The sequence below is a fragment of the Triticum aestivum genome, chromosome 2B (genome assembly GCF_018294505.1).
Source record: "Triticum aestivum cultivar Chinese Spring chromosome 2B, IWGSC CS RefSeq v2.1, whole genome shotgun sequence".
Classification (NCBI taxonomy): Eukaryota; Viridiplantae; Streptophyta; class Magnoliopsida; order Poales; family Poaceae; genus Triticum; species Triticum aestivum.
Genome location: NC_057798.1, coordinates 283,134,774 through 283,147,785, shown reverse-complemented (window position 1 = coordinate 283,147,785; position 13,012 = coordinate 283,134,774).

Sequence of the window (13,012 nt, the reverse complement as noted above, 5' to 3'; positions counted from 1 at the left end):
TATTTTCAAATGCTCTGAGATATTTTATGTATATTTGGAGAATTCCATTGAGTGACATAAAAATATCCAGGGGAGCTTTTGGCATTGTTTGATTTTCAAATAGTGACAAAATAATTAAATGTAAACAGAAAAACAGAAAATAGAAAACACCTAGTAACTTACCTGCTTACCCGGCCCAGTACTGTGCAGCCGGCTCAGCTGCACTGGCCTAGCCCACCACCGCAGCCCTCTGTCGTCTTCCTCCTTGTGCCAGTACGCAGGGCGCATGGTCGCTGTGCGCGCGCCAGCTCTTGCTTCCACCGTGACGCCTCAACCCTTCTAGCCTCGCCAGCCGGACGCCCACGGGCTCCTCGTCCCTCTCCTCACTCTCTTCTCCCTCTACCCTCCTCTGTCTCTCTCGCGCACGGCTGCCCGAGCGCCACCCTCGCCACCCGCCGCCGTAGACCTGGCCACCGCCTTCCCCTCGCCTCGCCTTCGTGCCCAAAAGAACTGCCACCTCGCGCTTATCATACCCGCCGACGGATTCGAGTTGAGGAGCCCTCAAGGCGACGCCCGCCTCTTCTTCCCTGCCCATGGCCATCGGACGCCGCTCGTCGATTTGCTGGCTCCCGGCAATCCCCGACCTCGCCTTCGACGCCTATGAAATCGATGTGAGCCCCGCCTTATTTACCCCCTGTTTCCCCCTCACGCACGAGCTCTAAATGGCCTCCCCGCCATAGCCTTGAGCTCACCCCCGCTGATCTTGTCGCCGTCGTCGTTGTAGTCCACCATTGACACGTACGAGCTCAAAATCGAGCTCCTGGAGTTTCGTAGAGGTGGCATATCCCCTGCCCTAGCTCGCCTGCGCCCCTCAACCCCGTAGCTGTGCAAACCCGAGCCACTGCCGCATACCTCATCGCTGTGCTCGTCTTCGGCGACCACGTGACCTCCTGGCGCATCCCCTGGATGCAGGCGAGGGTAGGCTACCCTCTGGTGGTTTGTGCTCTTCGACTGGCCGCTGGTAGCGCAAGTCCGACGAGCTTCTACCGATGCTTTGGTCGCCGCCGGCCAAATTCCGGCGAAGCCGACATGGCAATATCATTAACCACTAATGATGCCACTAAGTAACACCCTAGTCACTGACACTGGGCCTCACCTGCTAATTATCCTCTGGCTAATTTAGTTTAGGTTCAATTAACTCTTTTTAGTAACTATGTCACTGACCAGTGGGTCCTAGTACTAGTTAGGTTTGACCTGCTTGACCTCTCTTGACTTGCTGACGTTGTGCTGATATCATAAAACATTTCTGGATTTTAAGTAAGTCTAAATGATTTATTAATTCCGCAAAATAGTTAAAAACTTCTAATTTTTTTAGAAATTCAACCATAACTTAGATTAAAATAAATTATATATGAAAAATTATTAGAAAAATATGAAGAATCTATTTATGCCATGATCATGCATGTTTGAACAACTTAACTTCACTGTTTAGGACAAATCATGTTTAGGTCAATTTTGATAATTAGTTTTGTAGTTGGAATTTTCTATATGTTTGAATTCCACTTCAATTAATATGACTAACCATTACATTAGGTGAATTCAGTACCTTATTATGTCATACACTGCATATGGGCGTGCATCATTGCATTGTATGTTGTTCCTTCTCTATTTGCTGGTGTTTGTTCCTTCTCGGTAGAAGACGATTCCGATGTTGTGATCGTTGACACCGATGAAGAGCTATATTATCTTCAGAAGTGTTAGGAAAGCAACCCCTTTGATCACTCCGTACAATCCCACTCTCTCGCTCTTGCTCTCTTTTACTGCATTAGTACAACAACGATTCAATTGTTACATGTTGCAGTGTTGAACCAATTCCTTTGCATGACCTGTCTTTGCCACAGTAGACAGTTAAAACCTTCTAGCATGAGTAGGAATTGCTTGAGCCATTTTGTGACTACTCATCCATGCTTGCTTTTTGTGCCTTCTATGCTTAGAGTTGTGTCGGGTATGATCCATCTGGGTGATGAATTGGAATGGTTGTGTTCATGTCCTATTGTGTGAGAGCTAAGTGTGTGAACACGATTTGGTAAAGGTAGCGATGAGAGGCCATGTAGGAGTACATGGTGGGTTGTCTCATTGGGACCGCCCTCAGGAACCGAGTTTCATGTTTGTGATCCAAGACAGTTACTACCACACATTGGGCCCTGAAATATGATCCCGCTCGACTTATTAACCGTCTTGATATCTGTATAGGAGTTGCAACTAGTTTCTGGTGTTTGTAGGACATGTGTTGGAGGCCGTGCATAGCGCTGACCTTAGGGGTGGGCTATGATGCGGTAGAGACACTGTGGCCTGGTGTACCAAGCGTAGTACCATCCATCGAGGTGGACTGGGGAACCCTGCACACATCATTTGGGATGTGATGGAAACTTCAGACGGACTTCCCTTGTGGGTAGGCGATAAACCTGGACTAGAGTCTTGTGTGGTTAGTTAGGTCGTGGTCTGCACCCACGCCGGGCTTCCGCTTGAAGGTTGCGGAGACACATGACGGGTATATGGCGCTAAGTGGTGGAAACATGTGTGAAGAAGCACACCCCTGTGAGGTTATGAATGATCTTTGAATAGCCGCGTCCTTGGATATGGACTACTTGGAAGCTTACATTGCTCATGGACAACTTTAAATGGATACTGGAAAATGCGCAAGATAAGTGTGAGTGCTATGGATGGCCTTCTCGTAGGGAGATGGGAGTAGATCCATGGTGGTGTATTTATGTGTTGACTATGTGGACTCGTGTGCGCTCTCTCACGCAAAGAAAAATACTAGTAGTCGTAGTACACGATAGCCACCGAGTCAAAGCTGGCTTGCTGCAGTTAAACCCCACAATACCCTTGTTGATACTGATGCATATGTAGATAGTTCTGATGTAAGTCTTGCTGAGTACCTTTGTACTCATGGTTGCTTAATCTATATTTTTGCAGAGAGACTTTAGTCTCACTAGTAGTTCCACATGGGCTTTGATGAGTAGCTTGGGAATCCCAGACAGAGGTCTGGTTCATATGGAGGGTCTTGTAGATAGTCAGGCTTCTCAGCCTTTTTCTTTTGTAGTTATCTGTACTCAAACATGTTTATGCTTCAGTTGCTTGTATGACTTTGTATGTTGGGTCATAAGACCCATGTTTGTAATATCATGCTATGTAAGGCTCCTCAGAGCCTCTTAAATAAATACTTCATAGAGTTATGTTGTGATGCCATGTTGTATCTACACATATCGTGCATATTGTGTGTATGTTTTGAAACACATTGGTATGTGTGGGATTCAACACCTAGTTATCTGCCTTTGGTAGCCTTTCCTACAGGGAAATGCCTCCTAGTGCTTCCACTGAGCCTTGGTAGTTTGCTACTGCTCCGGAACACATGGATTGACCGGCATGTATCCTTCTCTGCTCCTGTGTCTGCCCCCTACGAGTAAATATCACGCGTTGTTCCTTTAAGTCCTTGTAACTTGCTACGACTTGGGTTCATACGTTGATGACCGACACGTGCATTGCTGGGTTACATATGCCCATCCCTGTACGTTTGTGCCACCTTAGTTTATGACTAGTCATGTCGACCCCGGTTCTCTGTCATATGGATGCTAGCATCACAATCATATACGTGAGCCAAAAGAAGCAAACGGTCCCAGCCAAGGTAAAGGCGGCAGCCATGGGTTACCATGCGTGAGGCCGCAAAGTGATATGATGTGTCTTATGCTAGATCGATGTGACTTAGGATCAGGGTCCCGACATGGAGCTCCGTAGGAGTATTCCAATCACGCATGTCACGATGGAATTGGGTGAATTGTTCAAACGTTGCCGGTTCTTGGTGCTATGGCACAATATTTTCACCCCGAAATCAAACCCTTCGTCGTAGATGGTGTTAGCACACTCATCCTCCATGTTCATGTTGTGCATGATCACAAAGCAGTCATCACTTTTCAAAGCTTCTCGGTGCTCCATGTCAGTGCGGGGTGTCGAACGGTATCCCATCGATATTGAAGCACACCAAAAGCACGCTCCAAATCCTTCCTAGCACTCTCTTTCTCTTCTCTCCTTGCGAATTGGGTATTGTCTTCATAAGAGTTGACCACTGAGGATAGATACCTTCGGCTAGGTAGTACCCCTTGTTGTAGTGGTGGCCATTGGTCTCAAAATTGACCTCTGGGGAGTGGCCTTCTGAAACCCTTGCAAACACCGGAGAACACTGAAGCACGTTGATATCATTGTGAGAACCAGCCATGCCGAAGAAAGGATGCCATATTCAAAGATCTTGTGAAGCCATCGCTTTTAGTGTGATAGTGGCACCTTTCGCATGGCCCTTGTACTGCCCTTGCTAAGAAAATGGACATCTCTTCCACTTCCAGTGTATACAATCTATGCTACCAAGCATGCCTACAAAGCACATGTGGGCATTGATCGCCAACAACTTCTCTATATCAGCAACAGTAGGCTCTCTCAGGTACTCAGGGCCAAACACTGCCAAAACACGGCCTTGCAGAAACTGTACATTGATAGCAGACACGTGGACTCACTCATACCCACGTACTCATCCACAAGATCACCCGATATTACATATGCAAGCATACGAATAGCCGTAGTGCATTTCTGGTAAGACGAAAAGCCAAGCTTGTCAAGGGCATCCTCTTTGCACTCAAAGTATGAGTTATATGCTACCACACCCTCCCGAATATGATTGAACACATGTCTCACCTTCCAGAACCGGTGACAAAATTGATGTGGTTTGAAGAGCGTGACATTCTCAAAGTAGTCGGCATACAACATAGCCTGGCTGCTCTCCCTATTGCGGTTCAAGGCCGGAGCATGGCCCGAGATTGACCCCCTGTACTAAGGCCGCTAGCTAGCAATATGGTCGTTCACGACCAATGCAGCCACCATAAGGTTTTCATCATCCGAGGATGAATCGTCCGATGAACAAATGAAGTTGTGGGAAAAAACTCATCCCCACTTTCCATAGTACCTTGTGACCAAAGTGTCGAACACCTTGTGGTCGTGGTGGAGATATTGCTGGGAAGACCACCTAGTACTGCCCAAGCAGGCAGCAGGCAAGGGTGGCGTCGATGGCTGGGCGTCCGGCGACCGTTGTAGCACCTGCCAGAAGGTGTTGGGGTCGATGGGCATGGACGACAGTCGTAGCTCCCCTGGAATCGTATGCGGTGAGAACCCCTCCGAAAATGCCGGCAGGAACTACTCTAAAACACAGACGTGTGCCGACTATGGCGAGCGATGGTCGAGGATTGGGCTGTCGGGCAAGGCAGCGAGGAGGCGGTCTGAAAATGGACAGCGACAATGGCGATGGCGGGCGGGAGGGGGGGAGGGGCAAGCCTCATAGGGGAGAGAAAATAAGCGTCTATGGCCCCGACGCGGGGGGGGGGGGGGGGGGGGCAGGGGAGGACAAGGGCGCGTATCCCGTCCGTCCGCGCGACGTTCACTTTGATGGAACTGAGGCCCAAATTTGGGCCGAGAATGGGTCAAAAGCGGACTGAAAACGGACATTTGTCCATTTGCTCCCACGCGTTGGGCCGCATTTTCTGTCGATTTACCCCCTAAACAGACACGGCCGGACCATTTGGGATCGTGAGTTGGAGTTGGCCTTAGTTGTGCCGGTTCTACTCTTGTGTAGTGTCCTTAATGCTGACAAGTGCAATGCAATTTTGGCATTTCACCGATGTGGACATTCATATGTAATCAGTTGTGTCAAATCGGGTGTTTAGTGTTGGGGAACACGGTAATTCCAAAAAATTTCCTACATCACGCAAGATCTATCTAGGTGATACATAGCAATGAGAGGGGAGAGTGTGTCCACGTACCCTCGTAGACCGAAAGCGGAAGGGTTTCAATAACGCGGTTGATGTAGTCGAACTTCTTCGCGATCCAACCGATCAAGTACCGAACGTACGACACCTCCGCGTTCAGCACACGTTCAGCTTGATGACGTCCCTCATGCTCTTGATCCAGTGGAGGACGAGGGTGAGTTCCGTCAGCATGACGGTGTGGCGACGGTGATGATGATGTTACCAGCGCAGGGCTTCGCCTAAGCACTACGATGGAATGATTGAGGTGTGTTACTGTGGAGGGGGCACCACACACGGTTAAGAGAAACTCGTGTGTTCTAGGGTGCCCCCCCGACCACGTATATAAAGGAGAAAGGGGGAGGCCTGCCGGCCCCTAGGGGCACGCCCAAGGAGAGGGAGTCCTACTAGGACTACTAGTCCTAGTAGGATTCCATCACAAGGAAGAGAGGGGGAAGTAAGGAGAGGGAGAGGGAGTAGGAAAGGGGGGCGCTGCCCCCCTTGTCCTATTCGGACTCGGGGGGGGGGGGGGACCTGCCCTGGCTGCGCTCCTCTCTCTCCACTAAGGCCCATAGTGGCACATTAGTTCCCCCGGGGCGTTCCGATAACCCCTCCGGGACTCCGGTTTTACCCGAAACTTCCCGGAACACTTCCGGTGTCCGAATATCATGGTCCAATATATCAATCTTTATGTCTCGACCATTTCGAGACTCATCGTCATGTCCGTGCTCTCATCCGGGACTCCGAACAAACTTCGGTCATCAAAACACATAACTCATAATACATATCGTCATCGAATATTAAGCGTGCGGACCCTACGCGTTCGAGAACTATGTAGACATGACCGAGACACATCTCCGGTCAATAACCAATAGCGGAACCTGGATGCTCATATTGGTTCCTACATATTCTACAAAGATCTTTATCGGTCAAACTGCATAACAACATACGTTGTTCCCTTTGTCATCGGTATGTTACTTGCCCGAGATTCGATCATCGGTATCATCATACCTAGTTCAATCTCGTTATCGGCAAGTCTCTTTACTCAATCCGTAATACTTCATCCCGCAACTAACTCATTAGTCACATTGCTTGCAAGGCTTATAGTTATGAGCATTACCGAGAGGGCCCAGAGATACCTCTCCGAAACACGGAGTGACAAATCCTAATCTCGATCTATGCCAACCCAACAAACACCTTCGGAGACACCTGTAGAGCACCTTTATAATCACCCATTTACATTGTGACGTCTGGTAGCACACAAAGTGTTCCTCTGGTATTCGGGAGTTGCATAACCTCATATTCTGTGGAACATGTATAAGTCATGAAGAAAGCAGTAGCAATGAAACTACAACGATCATAATGCTAAGCTAACGGATGGGTCATGTCCATCACATCATTCTCCTAATGATGTGATCCCATTTATCAAATGACAACACATGTCTATGGTTAGGAAACATAACCATCTTTGATTAACGAGCTAGTCAAGTAGAGGCATATTAGGGACACTATGTTTTGCCTATGTATTCACACATGTACTAAGTTTCCGGTTAATACAATTATAGCATGAATAATAAACATTTATCATGAAATAAGGAAATATAATAACTTTATTATTGCCTCTAGTGCATATTTCCTTCAGTCTCCCACTTGCACTAGAGTCAATAATCTAGATTACAAAGTAATGATTCTAACACCCATGGAGTTTTGGTGCTGATCATGTTTTGCTCATGGAAGAGGCTTAGTCAACGGGTCTGCAATATTCAGATCCGTATGTATCTTGCAAATCTCTGTGTCCCCCTCCGACACTTGATGATAGATGTAATTGAAGCGTCTCTTGATGTGCTTGGTTCTCTTCTGAAATCTGGATTCCTTTGCCAAGGCAATTGCACCAGTATTGTCACAAAAGATTTTCACTGGACCCAATGCACTAGGTATGACACCTAGATCGGATATGAAATCCTTCATCCAGACTCCTTCATTTGCTGCTTCCAAAGCAGCAATGTACTCCGCTTCACACGTAGATCTTGCCACGATGCTCTGCTTGGAACTGCACCAACTGACATCTCATCCATTCAATAAAAATATGTATCCGGTTTGTGACTTAGATTCATCCGGATCAGTGTCAAATCTTGCATCGACGTAACCATTTACGACGAGCTCTTTGTCACCTCCATAAACGAGAAACATATCCTTAGTCCTTTTTAGGTATTTCAGGATGTTCTTGACCGCTGTCTAGTGCTCCACTCCGGGATTACTTTGGTACCTCCCTGCTATGCTTATAGCAAGGCACACATCAGGTCTGGTACACAACATTGCATACATGATAGAACCTATGGCTGAAGCATAGGGAATGACTTTCATTTTCTCTCTATCTTCTGTAGTGGTCGGGCATTGAGTCTGACTCAACTTCACACCTTGTAACACAGGCAAGAACCCTTTCTTTGACTGATCCATTTTGAACTTCTTCAAAACTTTATCAAGGTATGTGCTTTGTGAAAGTCTAATTAAGCGTCTTGAACTATCTCTATAGATCTTGATGCCCAATATGTAAGCAGCTTCACCGAGGTCTTTCATCAAAAAACTCTTATTCAAGTATCCTTTTATGCTATCCAGAAATTCTATATCATTTCCAATCAACAATATGTCATCCACATATAATATTAGAAATGCTACAGAGCTCCCACTCACTTTCTTGTAAATACAGGCTTCTCCAAAAGTCTGTATAAAACCATATGCTTTGATCACACTATCAAAGCATTGATTCCAACTCTAAGAGGCTTGCACCAGTCCATAAATGGATCACTAGAGCTTGCATACTTTGTTAGCACCCTTTGGATCGACAAAACCTTCGGGTTGCATCATATACAACTCTTCTTCCAGAAATCCATTCAGGAATGCAGTTTTGACATCCATATGCCAAATTTCATAATCATGAAATGCGACAATTGCTAACATGATTCGGACAGACTTAAGCATCGCTACAGGTGAGAAAGTCTCATCGTAGTCAACTCCTTGAACTTGTCGAAAACCTTTCGCAACAAGTCGAGCTTTGTAAACAGTAACATTACCGTCAACGTCAGTCTTCTTCTTGTAGATCCATTTATTTTTGATGTCTTGCTGATCATCGGGCAAGTCCACCAAAGTCCACACTTTGTTCTCATACATGGATCCCATCTCAGATTTCATGGCCTCAAGCCATTTCGCGGAATCTGGGCTCATCATCGCTTCCTCATAGTTCGTAGGTTCACCATGGTCTAGTAACATGACTTCCAGAACAGGATTACCGTACCACTCTGGTGCGGATCTCACTCTGGAAGACCTACGAGGTTCGGTAGTAACTTGATCTGAAGTTTCATGATCATCATCATTAGATTCCTCACTAATTGGTGTAGGAATCACTGGAACTGATTTCTGTGATGAACTACTTTCCAATAAGGGAGAAGGTACAATTACCTCATCAAGTTCTACTTTCCTCCCACTCACTTCTTTCGAGAAAAACTCCTTCTCTAGAAAGGATCCATTCTTAGCAACAAATATTTTGCCTTCGGATCTGTGATAGAAGGTGTACCCAACAGTTTCCTTTGGGTATCCTATGAAGACGCACGTCTCCGATTTGGGTTCGAGCTTATCAGGTTGAAGCTTTTTCACATAAGCATCGCAATCCCAAACTTTAAGAAATGACAACTTTGGTTTCTTGCCAAACCACAGTTCATAAGGCGTCGTCTCAACAGATTTTGATGGTGCCCTATTTAAGGTGAATGTAGCCGTCTCTAAAGTATAACCCCAAAACGATAGCGGTAAATCAGTAAGAGACATCATAGGGTGCACCATATCCAATAAAGTATGGTTACGATGTTCGAACACACCATTTTGTTGTGGTGTTCCAGGTGGCGTAAGTTGTGAAACTATCACATGTTGTTTCAAATGAAGACCAAACTCGTAACTCAAATATTCTCCTCCACGTTCAGATCATAGAAACTTTATTTTCTTGTTGCGATGATTTTCCACTTCACTCTGAAATTCTTTGAACTTTTCAAATGTTTCAGACTTATGTTTCATTAAGTAGATATAACCATATCTGCTCAAATCATCTATGAAGGTAAGAAGATAATGATACCCGCCACGAGCCTCAACACTCGTTGGACCGCATACATATGTATATATTATTTTCAATAAGTCAGTAGCTCGTTCCATTGTTCCGGAGAACGAAGTTTTAGTCATCTTGCCCATGAGGCACGACTTCACAAGCACCAAGTGATTCATAATCAAGTGATTCCAAAAGTCCATCAGCATGGAGTTTCTTCATGTGCTTTACACCGATATGACCAAAACGGCAGTGCGACAAATAAGTTGCACTATCATTATCAACTTTGCATCTTTTGGCTTCAATATTACGAATATGTGTATCATCACGATCGAGATTCAATAAAAATAGACCACTCAACAAGGGTCCATGACCATAAAAGATATTACTCATATAAATAGAACAACCATTATTCCCTGATTTAAATGAATAACCATCTCGCATCAAACAAGATCCAGATATAATGTTCAAGCTCAACGCTGGCACAAAATAACAATTATTAGGTCTAAAACTAATCCCGAAGGTAGATGTAGAGGTAGCGTGCCGACGGCGATCACATCGACCTTGGAACCATTTCCCATGCGCATCGTCACCTCTTCCTCAGCCAATCTTCGTTTAATTCGTAGCCCCTGTTTCGAGTTGCAAATATGAGCAACAGAACCAGTATCAAATACCCAGGCGCTACTACGAGCATTAGTAAGGTACACATCAATAACATGTATATCAAATATACCTTTCACTTTGCCATCCTTCTTATCCGCCAAATACTTGGGGCAGTTCCGCTTCCAGTGACTAGTCCCTTTGCAGCAAAAGCACTCAGTTTCAGGCTTAGGTCCAGACTTGGGTTTCTTCTCCTGAGCAACAACTTTCTTGCCATTCTTCTTGAAGTTCCCCTTCTTCCCTTTGCCCTTTTTCTTGAAACTAGTGGTCTTGTTGACCATCAACACTTGATGGTCCTTCTTGATTTCTACCTCCGCAACTTTTAGCATTGCGAAGAGCTCGGGAATAGTCTTGTTCATCCCTTGCATATTATAGTTCATCATGAAGCCTTTATAGCTTGGTGGCAGTGATTGAAGAACACTGTCAATGACAGTATCATCAGGAAGATTAACCCCTAGCTGAGTCAAGTCGTTATGGTACCCAGACATTTTGAGTATGTGTTCACTGACAGAACTATTCTCCTCCATTTTACAGCTGTAGAACTTGTTGGAGACTTCATATCTCTCAACTTAGGCATTTGCTTGAAATATTAACTCCAACTCTTGAAACATCTCATATGCTCCGTGATGTTCAATACGTCTTTGAAGTCCCGATTCTAAGCTGTGAAGCATGGCACACTGAACTATCAAGTAGTCATAAGCTTTGCTCTGCCAGACGTTCTTAACGTCATCAGTAGCATCTGCAGTAGGCCTGGCACCCAACGGTGCTTCCAGGACGTAATTCTTCTGTGTAGCAATGAGGATAATCCTCAAGTTACGGACCCAGTCTGTGTAATTTCTGCCATCATCTTTCAACTTGGCTTTCTCTAGGAACGCATTAAAATTCAAAGGAACGGTAGCACGGGCCATTGATCTACAATAACATAGACATGCAAAATAACTATCAGGACTAAGTTCATGATAAATTAAAATTCAATTAATCATATTACTTAAGAACTCCCACTTAGATAGACATCCCTCTAGTCATCTAAATGATCATGTGATCCAAATCAACTAAACCATGTCCGATCATCACGTGAGATGGAGTAGCTTTCAATGGTGAACATCACTATGTTGATCATATCTACTATATGATTCACGTTCGACCTTTCGGTCTCAGTGTTCCGAGGCCATATCTGCATATGCTAGGCTTGTCAAGTTTAACCCGAGTATTTTGCGTGTGCAAAATTGGCTTGCACCCATTATATGTGAACGTAGAGCTTATCACACCCGATCATCACGTGGTGTCTCGGCACGACGAACTGTAGCAACAGTGCATACTCAGGGAGAACACTTATACCTTGAAATTTAGTAAGGGATCATCTTATAATGCTACCGCCGTACTAAGCAAAATAAGATGCATAAAGATAAACATCACATGCAATCAAAAAATGTGACATGATATGGCCATCATCATCTTGTGCTCATGATCTCCATCACCGAAGCATCGTCATGATCTCCATCGTCACCGGCGTGACACCCTGATCTCCATCGTAGCATCGTTGTCGTCTCGCAAACTATTGCTTCTACTACTATCGCTACCGCTTAGTGATAAAGTAAAACAATTACATGGTGATTGTATTGCATATAATAAAGCAACAACCATGTGGCTCCTGCCAGTTGCCGATAACTCTGTTACAAAACATGATCATCTCATACAACAATTTATATCACATCATGTCTTGACCATATCACATCACAGCAAGCCTTGCAAAAACAAGTTAGACGTCATCTACTTTGTTGTTGCAAATTTTACGTGGCTGCTACGGGCTTCTAGCAAGAACCGTTCTTACCTATGCATCAAAACCACAATGATTTTTTGTCAAGTGTGCTGTTTTAACCTTCAACAAGGACCGGCCATAGTCAAACTCGATTCAACTAAAGTTGGAGAAATAGACACCTGCCAGCCACCTATGTGCAAAAGCACGTCGGTAGAACCAGTCTCATGAACGCGGTCATGTAATGTCGCTCCGGGCCGCTTCATCCAACAATACCGCTGAATCAAAGTAAGACGTTCATGGTAAGCAGTATGACTATTATCGCCCACAACTCTTTGTGTTCTACTCGTGCGTATAACACCTACGCATAGACCTGGCTCGGATGCCGCTGTTGAGGAACGCGGTAATTTCAAAAAAAATTCCTATGATCACGCAAGATCTATCTAGGTGATGCATAGCAACGAGACGGAAGAGTGTGTCCACGTACCCTCGTAGAAGTAAAGCAGAAGCGTTTCAATAACGCGGTTGATGTAGTCGAACTTCTTCATGATCCAACCGATCAAGTACTGAACGTACGACACCTCCGCATTTAGTACACGTTTAGCTCGATGATGTCCCTCGTGCTCTTGATCCAGTTGAGGACGAGGGTGAGTTCCGTCAGCACGACGGCGTGGCGATGGTGAT